Here is a 16,821-nt window from a genome sequence, read left to right as displayed (position 1 = left end):
GTGTGCCTATGTTTGATATGTATGGACGACTGTTTCATACATAAAAGAGATACAATTATATATGAATTTTATATATTAGACTCAAAAATGTCAGCTACTCAAGCTTAGAGTTTGGTGGAAATATCTGAACACTAATGGATAATTAATAGCTAAGGCTGAATAAATAATCCCTTTGACACTAAACATCACTTTTAGTGGAAGAAATAAACGTTTATTTAAAGACTCTCATGAGTCACGTAGATATTTTGTTATTTTTACTTCTTTTTATTATTCCAGCATCACACATATTCTAGGCTATAGGTTGTTTTTCCATTTGCCTTTTTAAAGTAATGGGGTCTTGTAATTTATTTTAGCTCAAGACTCTTGACGTGCCAAAATGTGTAGCTATTTTAGGTTATTCAGGCCTATGTTGGTCAATATATTATGCCAATCTTAGTCTGCTAGATAAGGATTTAAGATTTAATGTGCATAGAGTACATTTTTAACATCACACAAATAATCCAAAAAATATCTCAGTGGAGAAGCTTTCATTATAACTTTTTTTTGGGTGAAATATCAAAGAGAAGTTTAAATCCGTAAATTGCCCTAAGCAAGAGAGAGATGTATTATGAAATAGTCTTGTTCTTTCTAAAGCCTTCTTCCAGACATCTTTCTTTTGTACCCTCCTCTTCCTAAAAATTTGAAGCCCAAGTCAGAAACCAAAGGTGATTTTCTTGTTTTATGTCAGAAAGTGTATTACCTCTTGTTACCTGATAAATATCAAGAAGAGTGATCCTGCATATACAGTTGACCAATGGCAAAGCTCATAAAAGGACAGTAAAACTTGGCTTTATTTGTTTGGTCAACAATGTCACAAGGATTCCCCTTAATGTGCTTAATGAGATCTCCCAAAAAAAAAAAAAAAATTGCATTTGACACCACTTTAAAAAGTAGGGATTGTACTCAGAAAAAAGTAATTTATTTGTTTCTAAGGGAAAGTAAGATGCCATTTGATTTATAGAGTTTTGTTAATGCTGTATCTGATCCATTTTAATTAATTGTCCCTGATAGATGTATCTTTTTTTTGAAATGTTCACTCTAATGGCAGAGTTAGCAGCTTGAATCTGAAATTATTAAGGTATATATTAGATTAATTGAAACTCCGGCTGTTTTAATTTAGCTTGGTTCTTTATCTTAGGCATAAATTGAAACTATATGATATGACCTAAGGTAAGATTATTTATGATGTGAAACTAAGTATTACAGAAAAAGATATTTTTAAGGTAAAATAAACTTTGGATCATTTAGTAGGCTTTCAGTTAACAGATGAGGAAACTGAGGCAGAAGAGGTAAGTGAATGGTCCAGAGGCACAGATGTATTGAAAAGACATGGGGCTAGATTCAAAGACCCTGAAATCCCAGCTTAACACCCTGGCAAACATAATTTACGTGGATTATAGTTATATTTTAACGTGTAGAAAGAAACCTTGCTAAAATATTTTTATAAACATCACTGACCATAGAGGCCAGTCCCATTACAGATATTGGCAACACTGTGAAATAGAGAAAATATACCTTTTGATGCTTATCTTCACAGCAATGTGTTCTCAAGATCTCAAAGCCCACTGAGATGAACTCAAGCAGTTGTAACAGCAATAATGTGAATAGCTAAAGTAAGCACAACCAAATAATTCCCTTTATGATTCTAAAGGTGTGATACTTTTCTGACATACTCACTGTTTCAATATGAAGATCTTGAATATTTAAAACCGTTCAGATTCTGAAATCATATATTTGGATATAAATTTATATTTAGACATTATTTTGAATTGTTATAATTGACTCTTAACAAAAAATGTTGTGTTAGGCCATTCTTGCATTGCTGTAAAAAATATCTGAAGCTGGGTAATTTACAAAGAAAAGAGGTTTATTTGGCTCATGGTTCTGCAGGCTATGCAAGCATGACACCAGCATCTGATTGACTTCTTGTGGGGCCTCTGGTAGCTTTTACTCATGGCAGAATGTGAAGAGGGAGCAGGTATCTCACAAGGCAGGGAAGGAGCAAGAGAAAGAATGGGTGGGGGCAGGTGGCACCCTTTACAACAACCAGATCTCAGGAGAACTCACTTACTATGGACAAGACAGGATCTAGCCATGAGGGATCTGCCCCCAGGATCCAAACACCTCCCACCAGGTCCCACCCCCAACACTGGGAATTACAATTCACCATGAGATTTGGGCAGGGAAAAATATCCAAACTGTATAAAATGCTATGACGCAGATGAGATCACCACGTTTTCCCCTCGCTATTATAATATGAAGAACCCCCAGTTCAAAACAGCTTAAACGTCTTTCCACCAAATCATGGAGCTTGCAAATGGCCATGCTGGAACTTGAATCTAGATGTTCTGATAAATTATCAATGTGTGTTTTGAATTTTTTTTTTTTTTTTTTTTTTTTTTTTTTTTTTGAGACAGAGTCTCGCTCTGTCGCCCAGGCTGGAGTGGAGTGGTGCGATCTCGGCTCACTGCAAGCTCTGCCTCCCGGGTTCACACCATTCTCCTGCCTCAGCCTCCCAAGTAGCTGGGACTACAGGCGCTGCCACCACGCCCAGCTAGTTTTTTGTATTTTTTGGTAGAGACGGGGTTTCACCGGGTTAGCCAGGATGGTCTCGATCTCCTGACCTCGTGATCCGCCCGTCTCAGCCTCCCAAAGTGCTGGGATTACAGGTGTGAGCCACCGCGCCCAGCATGTTTCGTAAATGTTAAATAAAAGTTGGAGATGAGACCGGGCACGGTAGCTCACACATATAATCCCATCACTTTGGGAGGCCGAGACAGGCGGATCATGAGGTCAAGAGATCAAGACCATCCTGGCCAACATGATGAAACCCCGCCTCTACTAAAAAATACAAAAATTAGCTGGACAGCTACTCAGGAGGCTGAGGCAGGAGAATCGCTTGAACCAGGAGGCAGAGGTTGCAGTGAGCCAAGATCATGCCATTGCCCTCCAGCTTGGTGACAGAGTGAGATTCCGTCTAAAAACAAAAAAGTTGGAGATGAAGTAAAACTGCTATTTAACTAGGCTTAGGCTTCACTGTACTCCAAATGTCGATCCACATTCCTGAACAAAAGCCTTAAGCCTGATCAAAATATTTCACTAAAGTAAAATAAAGAGCAGAGAATTTGGGAAAATTGGCTAGCTATAAGTAGACAGCTGAAACTGGATCCTTTCCTTACTCCTTACACGAAAATTAATTCAAGATGGATTAGAGACTTAAATATTAGACCTAAAACCATAAAAACCCTAGAAGAAAACCTAAGTAATACCATTCAGGACATAGGCATGGGCAAGGATTTCATGTCTAAAACACCAAAAGCAACAGCAACAAAAGCCAAAATTGACAAATGAGATCTAATTAAACTAAAGAGCTTCTGCACAGCAAAAGAAACTACCATCAGAGTGAACAGGCAGCCTACAGAATGGGAGAAAATTTTTGCAATCTACTCATCTGACAAAGGGCTAATATTCAGAACCTATAAAGAACTCAATCAAATTTACAAGAAAAAACCAAACAACCCCATCAAAAAGTGGGCAAAGGATATGAACAGACACTTCTCAAAAGAAGACATTCATTCATACAGCCAACAGACACTCGCCATCAGAGAAATGCAAATCAAAACCACAATGAGATAACATCTCACACCAGTTAGAATGGCAATCATTAAATAATCAGGAAACAACAGGTGATGGAGAAGATGTGGAGAAATAGAAACACTTTTACACTGTTGGTGGGACTGTAAACTAGTTCAACCATTGTGGAAAACAGCGTGGCGATTCCTCAAGGATCTAGAACTAGAAATACCATTTGACCCAGCCATCCCATTACTGGGGATATACCCAAAGGATTATAAGTCATGCTGCTATAAAGACACATGCACACGTATGTTTATTCCGGCACTGTTCACAATAGCAAAGACTTGGAATCAACCCAAATGTCCATCAGTGACAGACTGGATTAAGAAAATGTGGCACATGTACACCATGGAATACTATGCAGCCATAAAAAAGGATGAGTTCGTGTCCTTTGTAGGGACATGGATGCAGCTGGAAACCATCATTCTCAGCAAACTATCACAAGAACAGAAAACCAAATACTGCATGTTCTCACTCATAGGTGGGAATTGAACAATGAGATCACTTGGACACAGCATCACACACCATCACACACCAGGTCCTATTGTGGGGAAGTGGTGTGGGGAGGGATAGCATTAGGAGATATATCTAATGTAATGACAAGTTAATGGGTGCAGCACACCAACATGGCACATGTATACATGTGTAACAAACCTGCACATTGTGCACATGCACCCTGGAACTTAAAGTATAATAAAAAATAAAAAATAAAAAGATATACATACACATGTATATGTACACATATATGTGTATATACGTGTGTATGTTTCATATATAACATAAGAAAAGAATTTGGGAAGGAAATAATGAATTTTTGTTCCCTTTGGTAATTAAATATAACAGCTGGAATTTAAACTCTATTCTCTCCTTTTTATTAAAATATAAGATCTAACACTCCATTCTCTCCACTTGATAATAGCAATTTTGAAATTTCCAAATTAGCACTATGAATCTACTTAAGAAATGAGAAACGAAATTAAATAATATTATTGCCATAATTCCTTACTAAGGGGCTATATTATCCATGACTTTCTTTACATGGGTTCTAGGCTTCTATTTATTAAACACTCTTCATTTATCACACATCACTGTCCATGATACAGGGTATGAGGGTGGTATTAATACACTTATTTTTTAAAAATAATTGAGGTTTAAGAGATTACGTTATCTGTTCATTATCAAAGACTATACGAGGGAAAGCCAAGACTAGAAACTCCTGAATTCACTTTAAGTGGCAATTTCATTGTTTTGTTTTTGTAATTATTTACTAATGATTTTATTTTAATAAAGTTTGTTTCAACAATGGTTTCATTAATTGCAAAGTGATTACAAAGGATTTTATTTTTATTTGTTTAAAAAAATGAACAAAATAATACAAAGTAAAGAGTGAATGAATGTCACTTTCATATGACATTTGGCTCTTCTCACCCAGGAAATGACCATTGTTGGTGTTGACCTAGAATTGTAAATGAAGACCTTACAACTCTCCTCCTCAGTTACATTTCTAAGATAACCACTTTCACTCTTCTGTCCTGTTTTTAGTTCTTTCTGTAGTTACTTTCATGATTAGGCTACAATATATCTCTTTCTTCTGTAATAAACTTTTTAAAAAGTGTTGATTGATTTCTCTTCTTGAAAGATAAGACACTTTGGGAGGCCGAGGTGGGAGGATCACAAGGTCAGGAGTTTGAGACCAGCCTGGCCAATATGCTGAAACCCCATGTCTACTAAAAATACAAAAATTAGCCGGGCATGGTAGCGTGCGCCTGTAGTCCCAGCTACTCAGGAGGCTGAGGCAGAAGAATCTCTTGAACCCTGGAGGTAGAGGTTGCAGTGAGCCGAGATTGCGCCACTGCACTCCAGCCTGGGCAACAGAGTGAGACTCCATCTCAAAAAAACAAAAAAACCAAAAACAAAAAAACAAAAAAACAAAAAAAAAAAAGAGGAAAGATAAGACAATAACTTATTCACATGGGATATTTCTTTTTCCAGGTTCTAATTTCTGTCACATTTTAAAATGTAAAAAAACAAACAAAAAAAAAACGCAAAAAAAAAAAATCTGGCTAGTTATATAACTGTAAATAATATACCTAATATATCCCTTTTTTCTGTAGTTTTTCCTCCAATCCGCCTCCCAACTTCTGTTTGCTACACTATCACTCAGGCTTTGTGTTATGTACATTCCATGCTGCCACCCTAATTAAGCTTTTTGTGCTTTGTGCTATTTTGTGCTTTGTGCTTTGTGCTATTGACACCAAAAGTTGAAGACTTATGCTCAGGTCTTAATACGTCATATATTGTAAAATCAAGATGTGCATCTGGCACCACAGAAGTGATATAATGTTATACTATTAAAACACTGCTGCTCAAGCAGAAGTTTACAAAATTTCCTTAGAGCTTGGAAGACATTTTTCCTATGAATTCAACCCTATATTGAGGGCTGTACATAGTGCTGTGGATGAGAAGTCTGATGCCAATCTGATTTTCTCTTTGTAGGCAAAGATTCATTCTCTTTGAAAGCTTTTAGTGATCTTGCCCAGTCATCTCTTTTCTTTAATATTTGACCTTCTTCAGTTTCCTTTAGCTTATTCACCTCTAGGTGCACTAAGTTCTTTGCTAAATAACTGTATCTGTACATATAAGTTTATAGGGCGAGTATAGAAAATTGATGGGCGTTGTTTAACGCATACAACAAAGAAAGCATTATGATAAGGCCTGAGGACAGATATCCAAAATTGGGAATCATGGGGCACTGCTGTCTATTTATTTGATAAGTGTTTTAATATGAAATTACACTGGTCAAAGCTGTAGCATTATGAAATAAAAATACAATAGCAATATTACAAAATGACTTTTTCTTTGACTAAAGTAAATAATTTCTGTTGATTTCTGTTAATATGAGTCTTAGAATTTTTCCTGGAGGCTACTATGCCTCTGTAATATGTGATATTATGTCAGAATGAGAATAAATGTTCTATTTAACAATCATAAATAACCTATAATTCATAAATTTAAGTTTACTTTTGAAGGAAAAAAGCTTGAGAAACACGTTTTTTCTAAATAGTCTGATAATTTATGTAGAACTGAATTTTCAACCATTTGTTATTATTAATTAATTTCGTGTTTTGAAAAATATTAATTAACAGAACCCATTATTTTGTATCTGAAATTTTTAGTTTCATGGTAAAGCCATGCTGATGATGGATATTATTTCAAGCTGATAAGGAAATCAGCAAGTGCAAGAAATACTCAATCAGTTCCTCATGGATCTGCTCTTCTGTGATATTCTCTCTCTCTTTTTTTTTTTTCTGATGCGGAGTCTCCCTCTGTCGCCCAGACTGGAGTGCAGTGACGTGATCTCAGGTCACTGCAACCTCTGTCTCCCAGGTTCAAGCGGTTTTCCTGCCTCTTCTGTGATATTCTAACTGACCACAGCACCTGCTTTAAGGGACCATCAGTGACTAGCAGGGCACGCAGCTGGGAGTGTGGTCCATTGAGATTTAGATGCTGAAACCCCAAGCCAAACAGATTGCATGTCTTGTTACTTTTAAACACTTCTTCTGGTTAATAAAATGCTCTGTATTACCAATATGAGTACATTCGGTTCCTATTTTAGGTTTTGATTTTCACAACCAAAATGTAAGTGAAGCTATGAAGGATTATGAATTTGAACTATATGAAAAAAATTATTAGATAGCTCTTACATCTCTTAAGTTATTACTCGGCATTTGTAATGGGTTTAAACTATAGCCTATATTCCTAAATACAGCTATGAAACTGTCCTCAATCTGAACATTCTCTCTCTCTCTCTCACTCTATATATACATATTTTTTCTCATATGTATATATGAGAAAAAAATTAAGGAAAATTAAGGGATTTGTAAAAATATTTTAAAGTATGTAACCTAACTAAATGATATACTTTATGTAACTCATTAAATACAGTATTATAGTATTAATCTGTGGATAAAGAAACTATATACACAGTATATATATATACACACATATATATTTATACACAGACACATACACATATACATATACACATACAAATATACAAATACACACATACTACATTGAGTGAACATATAGAAAGAATATATTATGTAAATACTGGGAAAATCTGTCAAAGTATTGACAGTTAATATTAATATCTTTCATTACTAGACGAGTAATTTTTAATTATTTTAATTAAAGGCTTTCTGTATATTCTGTTTTTAGAATATGTTACTCTTTTTTTATTCTTTTTTTTTTTTTTTTTTTTTTTTGAGACGGAGTCTCACTCTTTTGCCAGGCTGGAGTGCAGTGGCGCAATCTCGGCTCACTGCAACCTCTGACTTCCTGGTTCAAGTGATTTTCCTGCCTCAGCCTCCTGAGTAGCTGGGACTACAGGCCTTGCCACCATCCTTGGCTAATTTTTGTATTTTCAGTAGAGACGCGGTTTCATCATTTTGGCCAGGATGGTCTTGATCTCGTGACCTCATGATCCACCTGCCTCAGCCTCCCAAAGTGTTGGGATTACAGGCATGAGACACCACACCCAGCAGAATATGTTACTTTTTAAAATAGGCTATGTACACACATGTACACACGCATACACACACACACACACACACACACCGCACACAAGTATAGCTTCTTTGTTCAAATAACTTTTTCAACATTTTGAAATATCAAGCTGGGCGCAGTGGCTCATGCCTATAATCCTAGCAATTTGGGAGGCTGAGGCAGGCAGATCACTTGGGGTCAGGAGTTCAAGACCAGCCTGACCAACATGGTGAAACCTGGTCTCTACTAAAAATACAAAATTAGCTGGGTGGGGTGGCAGGCATTTGTAATCCCAGCTACTTGGTTTGCAGTGAGACAGAAAAATGACTTGAACCCAGGGGGTGGAGGTTGCAGTGAGAGGAGATTGCACCATTGTACTCCAGCCTGGGCAACAAGAGCGAAATTCCATCTTAAAAAAGCAAAAAAGAAAGAAAGAAATATCAAATACCCACCCTTCACAAATCAGTCTGATGGTTTGCATAAACAGATGGAAACTGTGTAATTAATTTTCAAAAATTTTTTTAAAAAAGAACAAAGACCTTTCAGGAATTTTTGGAAGTTTAATTTTATCCCCCAAGCAACATTTGCCTACCTAATTATGATGTGTTTTAAGGATAGTAAGTGGTTCAGATGAAGACCTGTTTTTTTGTTGTTGTTGTTTTGTTTTGTTTTTGTTTTTGTTTTTGTTTTATAGGCAGGTTTGAAATGCTTTAATGGTGTTATGCTCTGAATCTCTTACACAATTTTCTCTAAACATTTGAATATGATCACTAATCACATTTAGTTAGCTCACAATACGATGACAGTTAAAAAGATGAAAGTGAGCACCAATGAAAATTGAAATATACTACCGTTTTTAAATTAGTAATTGATTTAGTTGCTATTAGCTATTGTTTAAGTCATTCAGGGGTTTTTTTGGTTTTTCTTTTTTTTTTTTTTTTTTTTTTTTTTGAGACGGAGTCTTGCTCTGTCGCCCAGGCTGGAGTGCAGTGGCGCGATCTCGGCTCACTGCAAGCTCCGCCTCCCGGGTTCACACCATTCTCCTGCCTCAGCCTCCCGAGTAGCTGGGACTACAGGCGCCCGCCACCTCGCCCGGCTAGTTTTTTTTGTGTGTGTATTTTTTAGTAGAGACGGGGTTTCACCGTGTTAGCCAGGATGGTCTCGATCTCCTGACCTCGTGATCTGCCCGCCTCGGCCTCCCAAAGTGCTGGGATTACAGGCTTGAGCCACCGCGCCCGGCCTAAGTCATTCAGTTTTAAGAAGCTCTGAAATATCTGTTGTGCACAGCATTTACTGATCATGATAGCTTAACTTTGTCCGTTTATGAATTAAGGTGCCGAGTTATGCCAGTGTCCTGAAGCTTTCAAAGGTAAAGCCTCACATAAGAAGTCAGTCGTTATGGCTGGCAGATATTCATCTCTCTGCTGTTTTGCTTGATTTCTTCTATTTGAAATTGAATTAAATCTCCTGAAAATTCATATGCAGAGTGAGACTTTGACAAAAATAGCATGTTTGTCTTTATATTTTTAATTTGTTTTAGCAAAAATGAAAAATACATTTATGCTTTATGACAAATTATTTCTGATGATGAAAACAAAAAAAATGTTTGGCAATGTTTTTCTTTAAATAAATTTTAAACATATGCTTCTGATGAAAACAATATTTAAATAAAATTGGACATTGGCATAAGGTCACTCTAGATGTCTAAATTTGAGATGGCAATTTTAGAAGCTGACTTGACCAAACTTCATTATTTTTAATGTCTTCTTCTTATCCCAGTATTGAACCAATTTAGTTTAAATCCCGCCTATAAGATAACTCTTGCCACCTGTAACTGTCTTTCTGTTGTATGCCAATTCTTACTTCTATTTTTATTGAAATTATTGTTTTTCCTTAATAATTATCTTTATAGTTTCTAGGAATTACTCTTTCGATGTGTAGATTTTAAAATACAAAACATGTAACATTTAATTGCAGACATTATGCTAAAATCATATTAAAATTCATTCATGAAAAATATGTCTTCTCTACTCACATTTCTTTGTGACAGTGTTCGTATGTTTGTTTGTTTGTTTTTTTGCCTTTTTCATAGTACAGCCTTTAGCAGGTAAATCAAAGATGAAAACAAGATGCCATTCTTCATTACTTGGGATTTACATCTTTATTATATTTAAGATTTATATTTTACCTGTTTAAATAACATGAATTATATTAGAATTATATATATACGCACACACAGATATGTATCTATTTATGTTTCTCTCTATATATATAACCTATACCTATCTATTTAAAATATCTAACAGTATATAGAAAATGAAACAAAGAACACCATCAAATAAAAGAAAATCAAAATACACTGGAACAACCTTAAAAATAAGAAACACAACATGGTGAAAACCTGTCTCTACAAAAAATGCAAATAATTAGCTGGGAGTGGTGGTGCACACCTGTGGTCACAGCTACTCAGGAGGTGGAGGTAGGAGGATGGCTTGAGCCCAGGGAAGTTGAGAATGCAATGAGCCATGATCATGCCACTGTACTTTGGCCTGGACAAGAGAGTGAGACCCTGTCTCAAAAACAAAACAAAACAAAAAGAATAAAGAAACATATCTGCTAAGATATAAAATGCAAATACAGGATTTGAGAAATGTGTGTTATCTGATACTGAATCAATTATCCATAGATGTATAACATCAGTTTTTAAAAATATAGCCATTTGGGGCTGGACACAGTGGCTCATGACTGTAATCCCAGCACTTTGGGAGGCTGAGGTGGGTAGATCACTTGAGGTCAGGAGATAGAGACCAGCCTGGCCAACATGGTGAAAACCCATTTCTACTAAAAAAAAAAAAAAGTCCAAAAAAATTTAGCCAGGCGTGGTGGCATGCACCTGTAAATCCCAGATACTCAGGAGGCTGAGGCAGGAGAATTGCTTGAACCTGGGAGGCAAAGGTCGCAGAAAGCCGAGATCATGCCATTTGCACTCCAGCATGGGGGACAGAGCAATACCCTGTCTCAAAGAAAAAAAAAAAAAAAATATATATATATATATAGCCATTTGATATCCATCTCGTGTCAGACAGTATGTTAAGTACATTTCCACTCCCTAATTACTCCCCTTAGAGCAACCCAGCTACCATTACATTTTACAGTTGAGGTGGTTTAGGTGTAGTCTTTTTAATTCCCGTATAAAGCTAGTGCAGCTAGTTGCTCTTGCCAGTAAATACAACTGCCTAGTAGAAAACATGACAAATTATTTATCGAAGTAAAATGTCACAATTAGTTGTAGATTACTGGAAAATGTAAAATATTCGTAAGGAGATCAGAAATGCTTTAAAATTTCCTTCACTTCCTGCCTTGGTATGCTTGTTACTTTCTTTAAAAATCATAAACTCATGCTATTAAAATACCTGAAATCCAGGTAATATTACATATAGAAGGATGTCTGACAACGTTTACAGAAGGTTAATGCCCCATTGAAGAAATGATGAACATATATCTTAAATATTATCTAAAAATGACATACAAAGGCTAGAAACCCCATTTGAATTGTGAATATTCAGGAACTATAGATACCAGCCAAATGATGACCATGATGAAGCTCCCTAAGTTTTTGGTTGATGTGCATGTGTCACTATGGAAGCTAGAACAGTGGCTTCAGGCTTTCTATCTTTGAAAAGTAAGAGAAAAAATTATAACAGGTGTTTGATTTATTTGATGAGAACATGAATAAAAGGGGCAAGAATAATGTTAAAATCTATATATTTAATCATTTGAGTTTACATATATAAATAGAACCCTTATCTACTATAATTGACCTTGTAAGCATCATTACAAACAGAATTATTTTTTTAATTTTAATTTTATTTTTTGAGATGGAGTCTCAATCTGTTGCCCAGGGTGGAGTGGTGGCACAATCTTGGCTCACTGCAACCTCTGCCTCCCGGGTTCAAGCAAGCCTTAGCCTCCCGAGTAGCTGGTACTACAGACGCCCACCACCATGCCCAGCTAATTTTTGCATTTTTAGTAGAGGCAGGGTTTCACCATATTGGTCAGGCTGCTCTTGAACTCCTGACCTCGTGATCCGACCATCTCGGCCTCCCAAAGTGCTAGGATTACAGGCGTGAGCCACAGCACCCAGCCATAAACACAATTATTAATCCTTACTAAGCATGTGAACATCTGCCATGCATATGTGTATATATAATATATGCAATATCAAGTCTATTATATATAATATATTATATATATTATGTGATTATAGTTTATAATATAAAGTGTATAATATATCTAATTAATACATATTATATATTATATATCTAATATATAATGTCTATTATGTATGTATAATATATCTAGTATATCTAATACGTATTTTGTATATACATATATACAGAGAGAGAATGATAACATTCGTGTTTTAAAGGTGGGTACCTGGAATACTCCTATAGAGCTGAGAGAGAAACTTCAATAGCTGGTTCTGAGAAACAGATTTCAATCAATCCTTCAGAAAGCTTTATTGTTTGAACAGGAACATTGCAGAGCAGGATGAACTCGTTGGAGAAAGCTTAAGACGCAGTTACAGGTAATGAAAAAAACTTCCCTGTAAAAGTTTATCTCGACAATTATTTTCAGTTAACATTCCAAAGACAAATATTTGCATTTTATACCAGTTTCAGAAAAGCACCCAAGAATGTAAAATAGTGTCAGCTTCTAAGACGCAGTAGACAAGGAGGACAATGTTTTATAAATCATAGAGAGGTTGCAGCATTTTACACTGTCAGAATGTATCTCTGTGTCTGTCTGTGCATACAAGCTTATTTTCCTGGAAAGGATTTCTGTGAGAAAGAACTTGTAGGGAAGAAAACTAACTACTACTAACAAGTTACATACATGTTGGGAGATTGTTTTCAAGCAGATCTGAGAGGAGAGGGTTAACACGTGAAACAATACCCCAGCGCTCTATACCCAGGATGCCGTTACAGTAAATGAGGTAATACTGGTCTGCCGAGACTAGGTAAAGGGGTGGCTTAGAAAGGATGATCTCAAGCTGCAGCCAAATCTAAATTAATTAACTCCAGCTACTCTGAAATTCTATTGTGAGAAAGTGGTGGCTGAAGCCAGGTCTCAAACTGTACTATGTCATGACAAGAGAGGAATGAAAAATTAACACATATCTTACTGTGACACAGAATGACTAAGCTGCAATATTAGATAACTTGGGTCAAATGTGGTTTATAATGAGCTATAATTGCTTAAAATCTTCACTGATTAACAAACCCAATTGGAAATAAATTCACAAACATTAAGATAGTTGCAGAATTTTCTTAAAATGGATAAGAAACGTGTGAAATAATCAGGTATAGTGTTCATTATTACATACATTTTACAAAGCCTTGTGCTAAAAGTTACCTTTTGGCTTTTCTCAAAAAATTTAAAGGATAAATGGACTATATGTTACATCTGTGATGAAGATACAATAAACAGATTATCAGAGTGTTAACACTTTATACACTTCAGATGAGATAGAAAAATAGGACATTTAAGAGCAACTTGTTGCATCATCAAACGTACTTTCTATTTTGGGTGTGGCTTTATAGAGCTGTGAATATCTGCTACCAGGTACTAAAATACAAAGTTTATAGAGAAATGAATAATTACAATTTTATCTAGAGGAGGAAACAAATTGCACATTGAATCAACAAAATTATGAATTAGTTTTCTGTTGAGTCCCTAATGCATGACTTGGTCCTCTAATTCAGATTTCCTCACCACTGGTGTTAATAAAATTGTGAACTCAATGATTTAAATTTTATTGCTGCAATCTGTATATAAATAGTTCTAAAATAAGCCATATGAATATATTACAGAAGTCTGACCCTTAATTGATACGGGAAGTCTCTTTGTTTTCTCCAAACCCCAGCTGGCCTTCTCCTCATATGGGTGTTATCGTAGGATAATAACGTATTTTCAGGTAGAAATCCCTGAATTTACCTTCAGCCACTTATTAGTCTCTAATAGGTGAGATTTCAACCCTTCGTGTGAAATTTTCTTCATTCAAATTATCCTGAAGAAAAGAAGGTGTGAAGCTGACAAGCCTAGCCCCAAACAAATCCTTATAATCAGAAGAGATTGATAATTCTGATTAAATCATGATGTCTGATGGTGAAGTTTTGCTCTTGTTCAGCTTTCTATGGCTTCATAAATCATGGAAAATCCGAGGGGAGAGATACAAAGAACTGGTTTCACTGAAACCTCTAAAAATTGGGCAACACGTTTGGTAACTATAGTGTAAATCGCATTATAAATGGATACAAACACCCTCTTCCCACAGTATACACAGAGGGGTGCCCATTTTCAGAACACAGGAGTGTGAGTGCAAATGCCCAGGCAGAAATGTTGCAACGCCATTGTCAGGAGGTAACTCTTGTAGCTTTGTGGGCACAGGACGTCAGGCAACAATTGCATTAATGTGATTATGGTCGCTCATGGCCAAGGTGGAATTCAGGAAGATGCTTCAAGGGGTTCTGTGGGCCACTGAGATCTCAATATGCAAACTCACTAAAGAAGGTTTTGGCAGAAGGCAACTGGTCAACCTACTTATATATATGTGTGTGTATGTATATATTTACACACATATACATACACACATGCATATATGCATACATATACACAGATATACATATACACACATAAATGTATTTTATATATATAAATACATATATACATGTATATATAAAACCCTTTCTGATCCACCCCATCGAGTAAATATCCATTCCCTTTTTCCTTTTCATTAGCAGACTGCCTTATTCAGTTTGCCTCAGTAAATATTGGTTGACTTAAATGTGTACTCAACACTAAATGTCCAAAGAACCTTCTCTTCATGTTTTAGAGCTTGATTTGCATGTTCATTAGAATGGGAAGATTTTACATTGTTTATTATAATTTAAAATGTATCCTCAGATGTTAGAAAAATAGATTGTCCCGTTTTTAAAAAGAAAGTGAAATAACACATAAACAACATAGGCAGTTGTTTCAGCAAAGGAGACAAGCATTTCTGTCGTTGTCCTAAAACATGATATTGTGTCACAGACTTCCAGAGCTGGTCGGTAGCTGAGCTCCCACTTGCTTCTGAAGCTCTCTGAGGAGTCGCGCTGCCATTAGATACCAGAGTCTGAAGCCAGCTTAACAGAAAAGACGAGGTGGTGACCGGGGTGAGAGTTATCTCCTAAATTGGTGTAACTGAAACTCTCTCCTATTCCCAGAGTGTGCCTGCTGTCTCTCTTAAAAGACTAAACATATGTGTCTTTTCAATCACTTAGGAAAAGATGTTATGAAATAACTATGGTCATAAATGGGCCATGGATGGGTTTAACATAATATCATGATCCATTCGTGATTTTTAATTGACTGTCAAATGCATCACAGTTAGCTAAGATATTTATTTTTAGTGGTGTATTATCCAATAAAGGTCATAAAAGAGATCATGGATATTTTCAACTCAGTGCTACAAAAATAACATGATGGTTATTGATTTCATTTTCCAAGGAAGGATAGCATGTATTTATCTCCCTAATTTAAAGGTGTTACTTGTGTTACATTCTTATTATCTAAGCGAAAAGAAAATGCTGTTTTTCAAAGCAGTCGCAAGACATTTTCACTTTAAAGTTGTGTTGTATATTTTTTCTATACAGTGGCATTATTTGTATTAGACTGAAAATTATTTTCTATGATAAGAATAATAGTAAATGACTTTGGGTGTGGCAAGGATGAATATCTGCAAAATGTCACTACCACTCATCAGATGAGATACTTTCAGATGAAACTCATCAATGTAATTTTAATGGACACATTTGTTGTCTAGCCGATTAGATGGGTTGTTTTAATTTAGTGGTCTGCTTGGGCTAATACACAGTCATATACCCCATAAAGACCTTTTAGTCAACAATGGACCGTGTATATGACTGTGGTCTCATAAGATTACAATGGGGCTGAAGAATTCCTATTGCCTAATGATTTATGTGATGATCATCTGCAGTGTTTAGTACAGTAACATGCTGAACAGGTTTGCAGCCTAGGAGGACTAGGCCATATCATGTAGCATAGGTGTGTAGTAGGCTATAGCACCTAGGTTTGTTTAAGCGCTGTACACCCTATGATGTTCACACGTGAGGAAATTGCCTAACAATGGATTTCTCAGAATATATCGCTGTCATTAAGTGATGTATGACTTTACTACATCCCATAGCTCTCTGTAAATGAGTTTTACTTATGGCATTTGGGTAAGAGTTTTGTCTGCTAATGATCTGTGTCTTAACAATTGTAAAATACATTGTTACACATATTTAATAACATCCTCTAATAGTTGAAAGTTCAAACACATAAAGACAACGCTAAAATCTTCAAACAGAGGCAGGGTTCCTTGCCACTTTGGAATGCCATACCCTTTGAGAGTCTCATGAAAAGCCATGGACATGCCCCGCAAGGTGTGGGGAGGGAGGGAGACACAATTATTGCATTCCTATTCAGTGCTAGGAAGACATCGTAGTGAAGTTTTAATACTTCCTGTGCATATTTGCTTTCTTCTGGTTGAGA

The sequence above is a fragment of the Chlorocebus sabaeus genome, chromosome 9 (assembly GCF_047675955.1).
Source record: "Chlorocebus sabaeus isolate Y175 chromosome 9, mChlSab1.0.hap1, whole genome shotgun sequence".
NCBI classification, from domain to species: domain Eukaryota; kingdom Metazoa; phylum Chordata; class Mammalia; order Primates; family Cercopithecidae; genus Chlorocebus; species Chlorocebus sabaeus.
Note: the sequence above shows the minus strand (reverse complement) of the source record.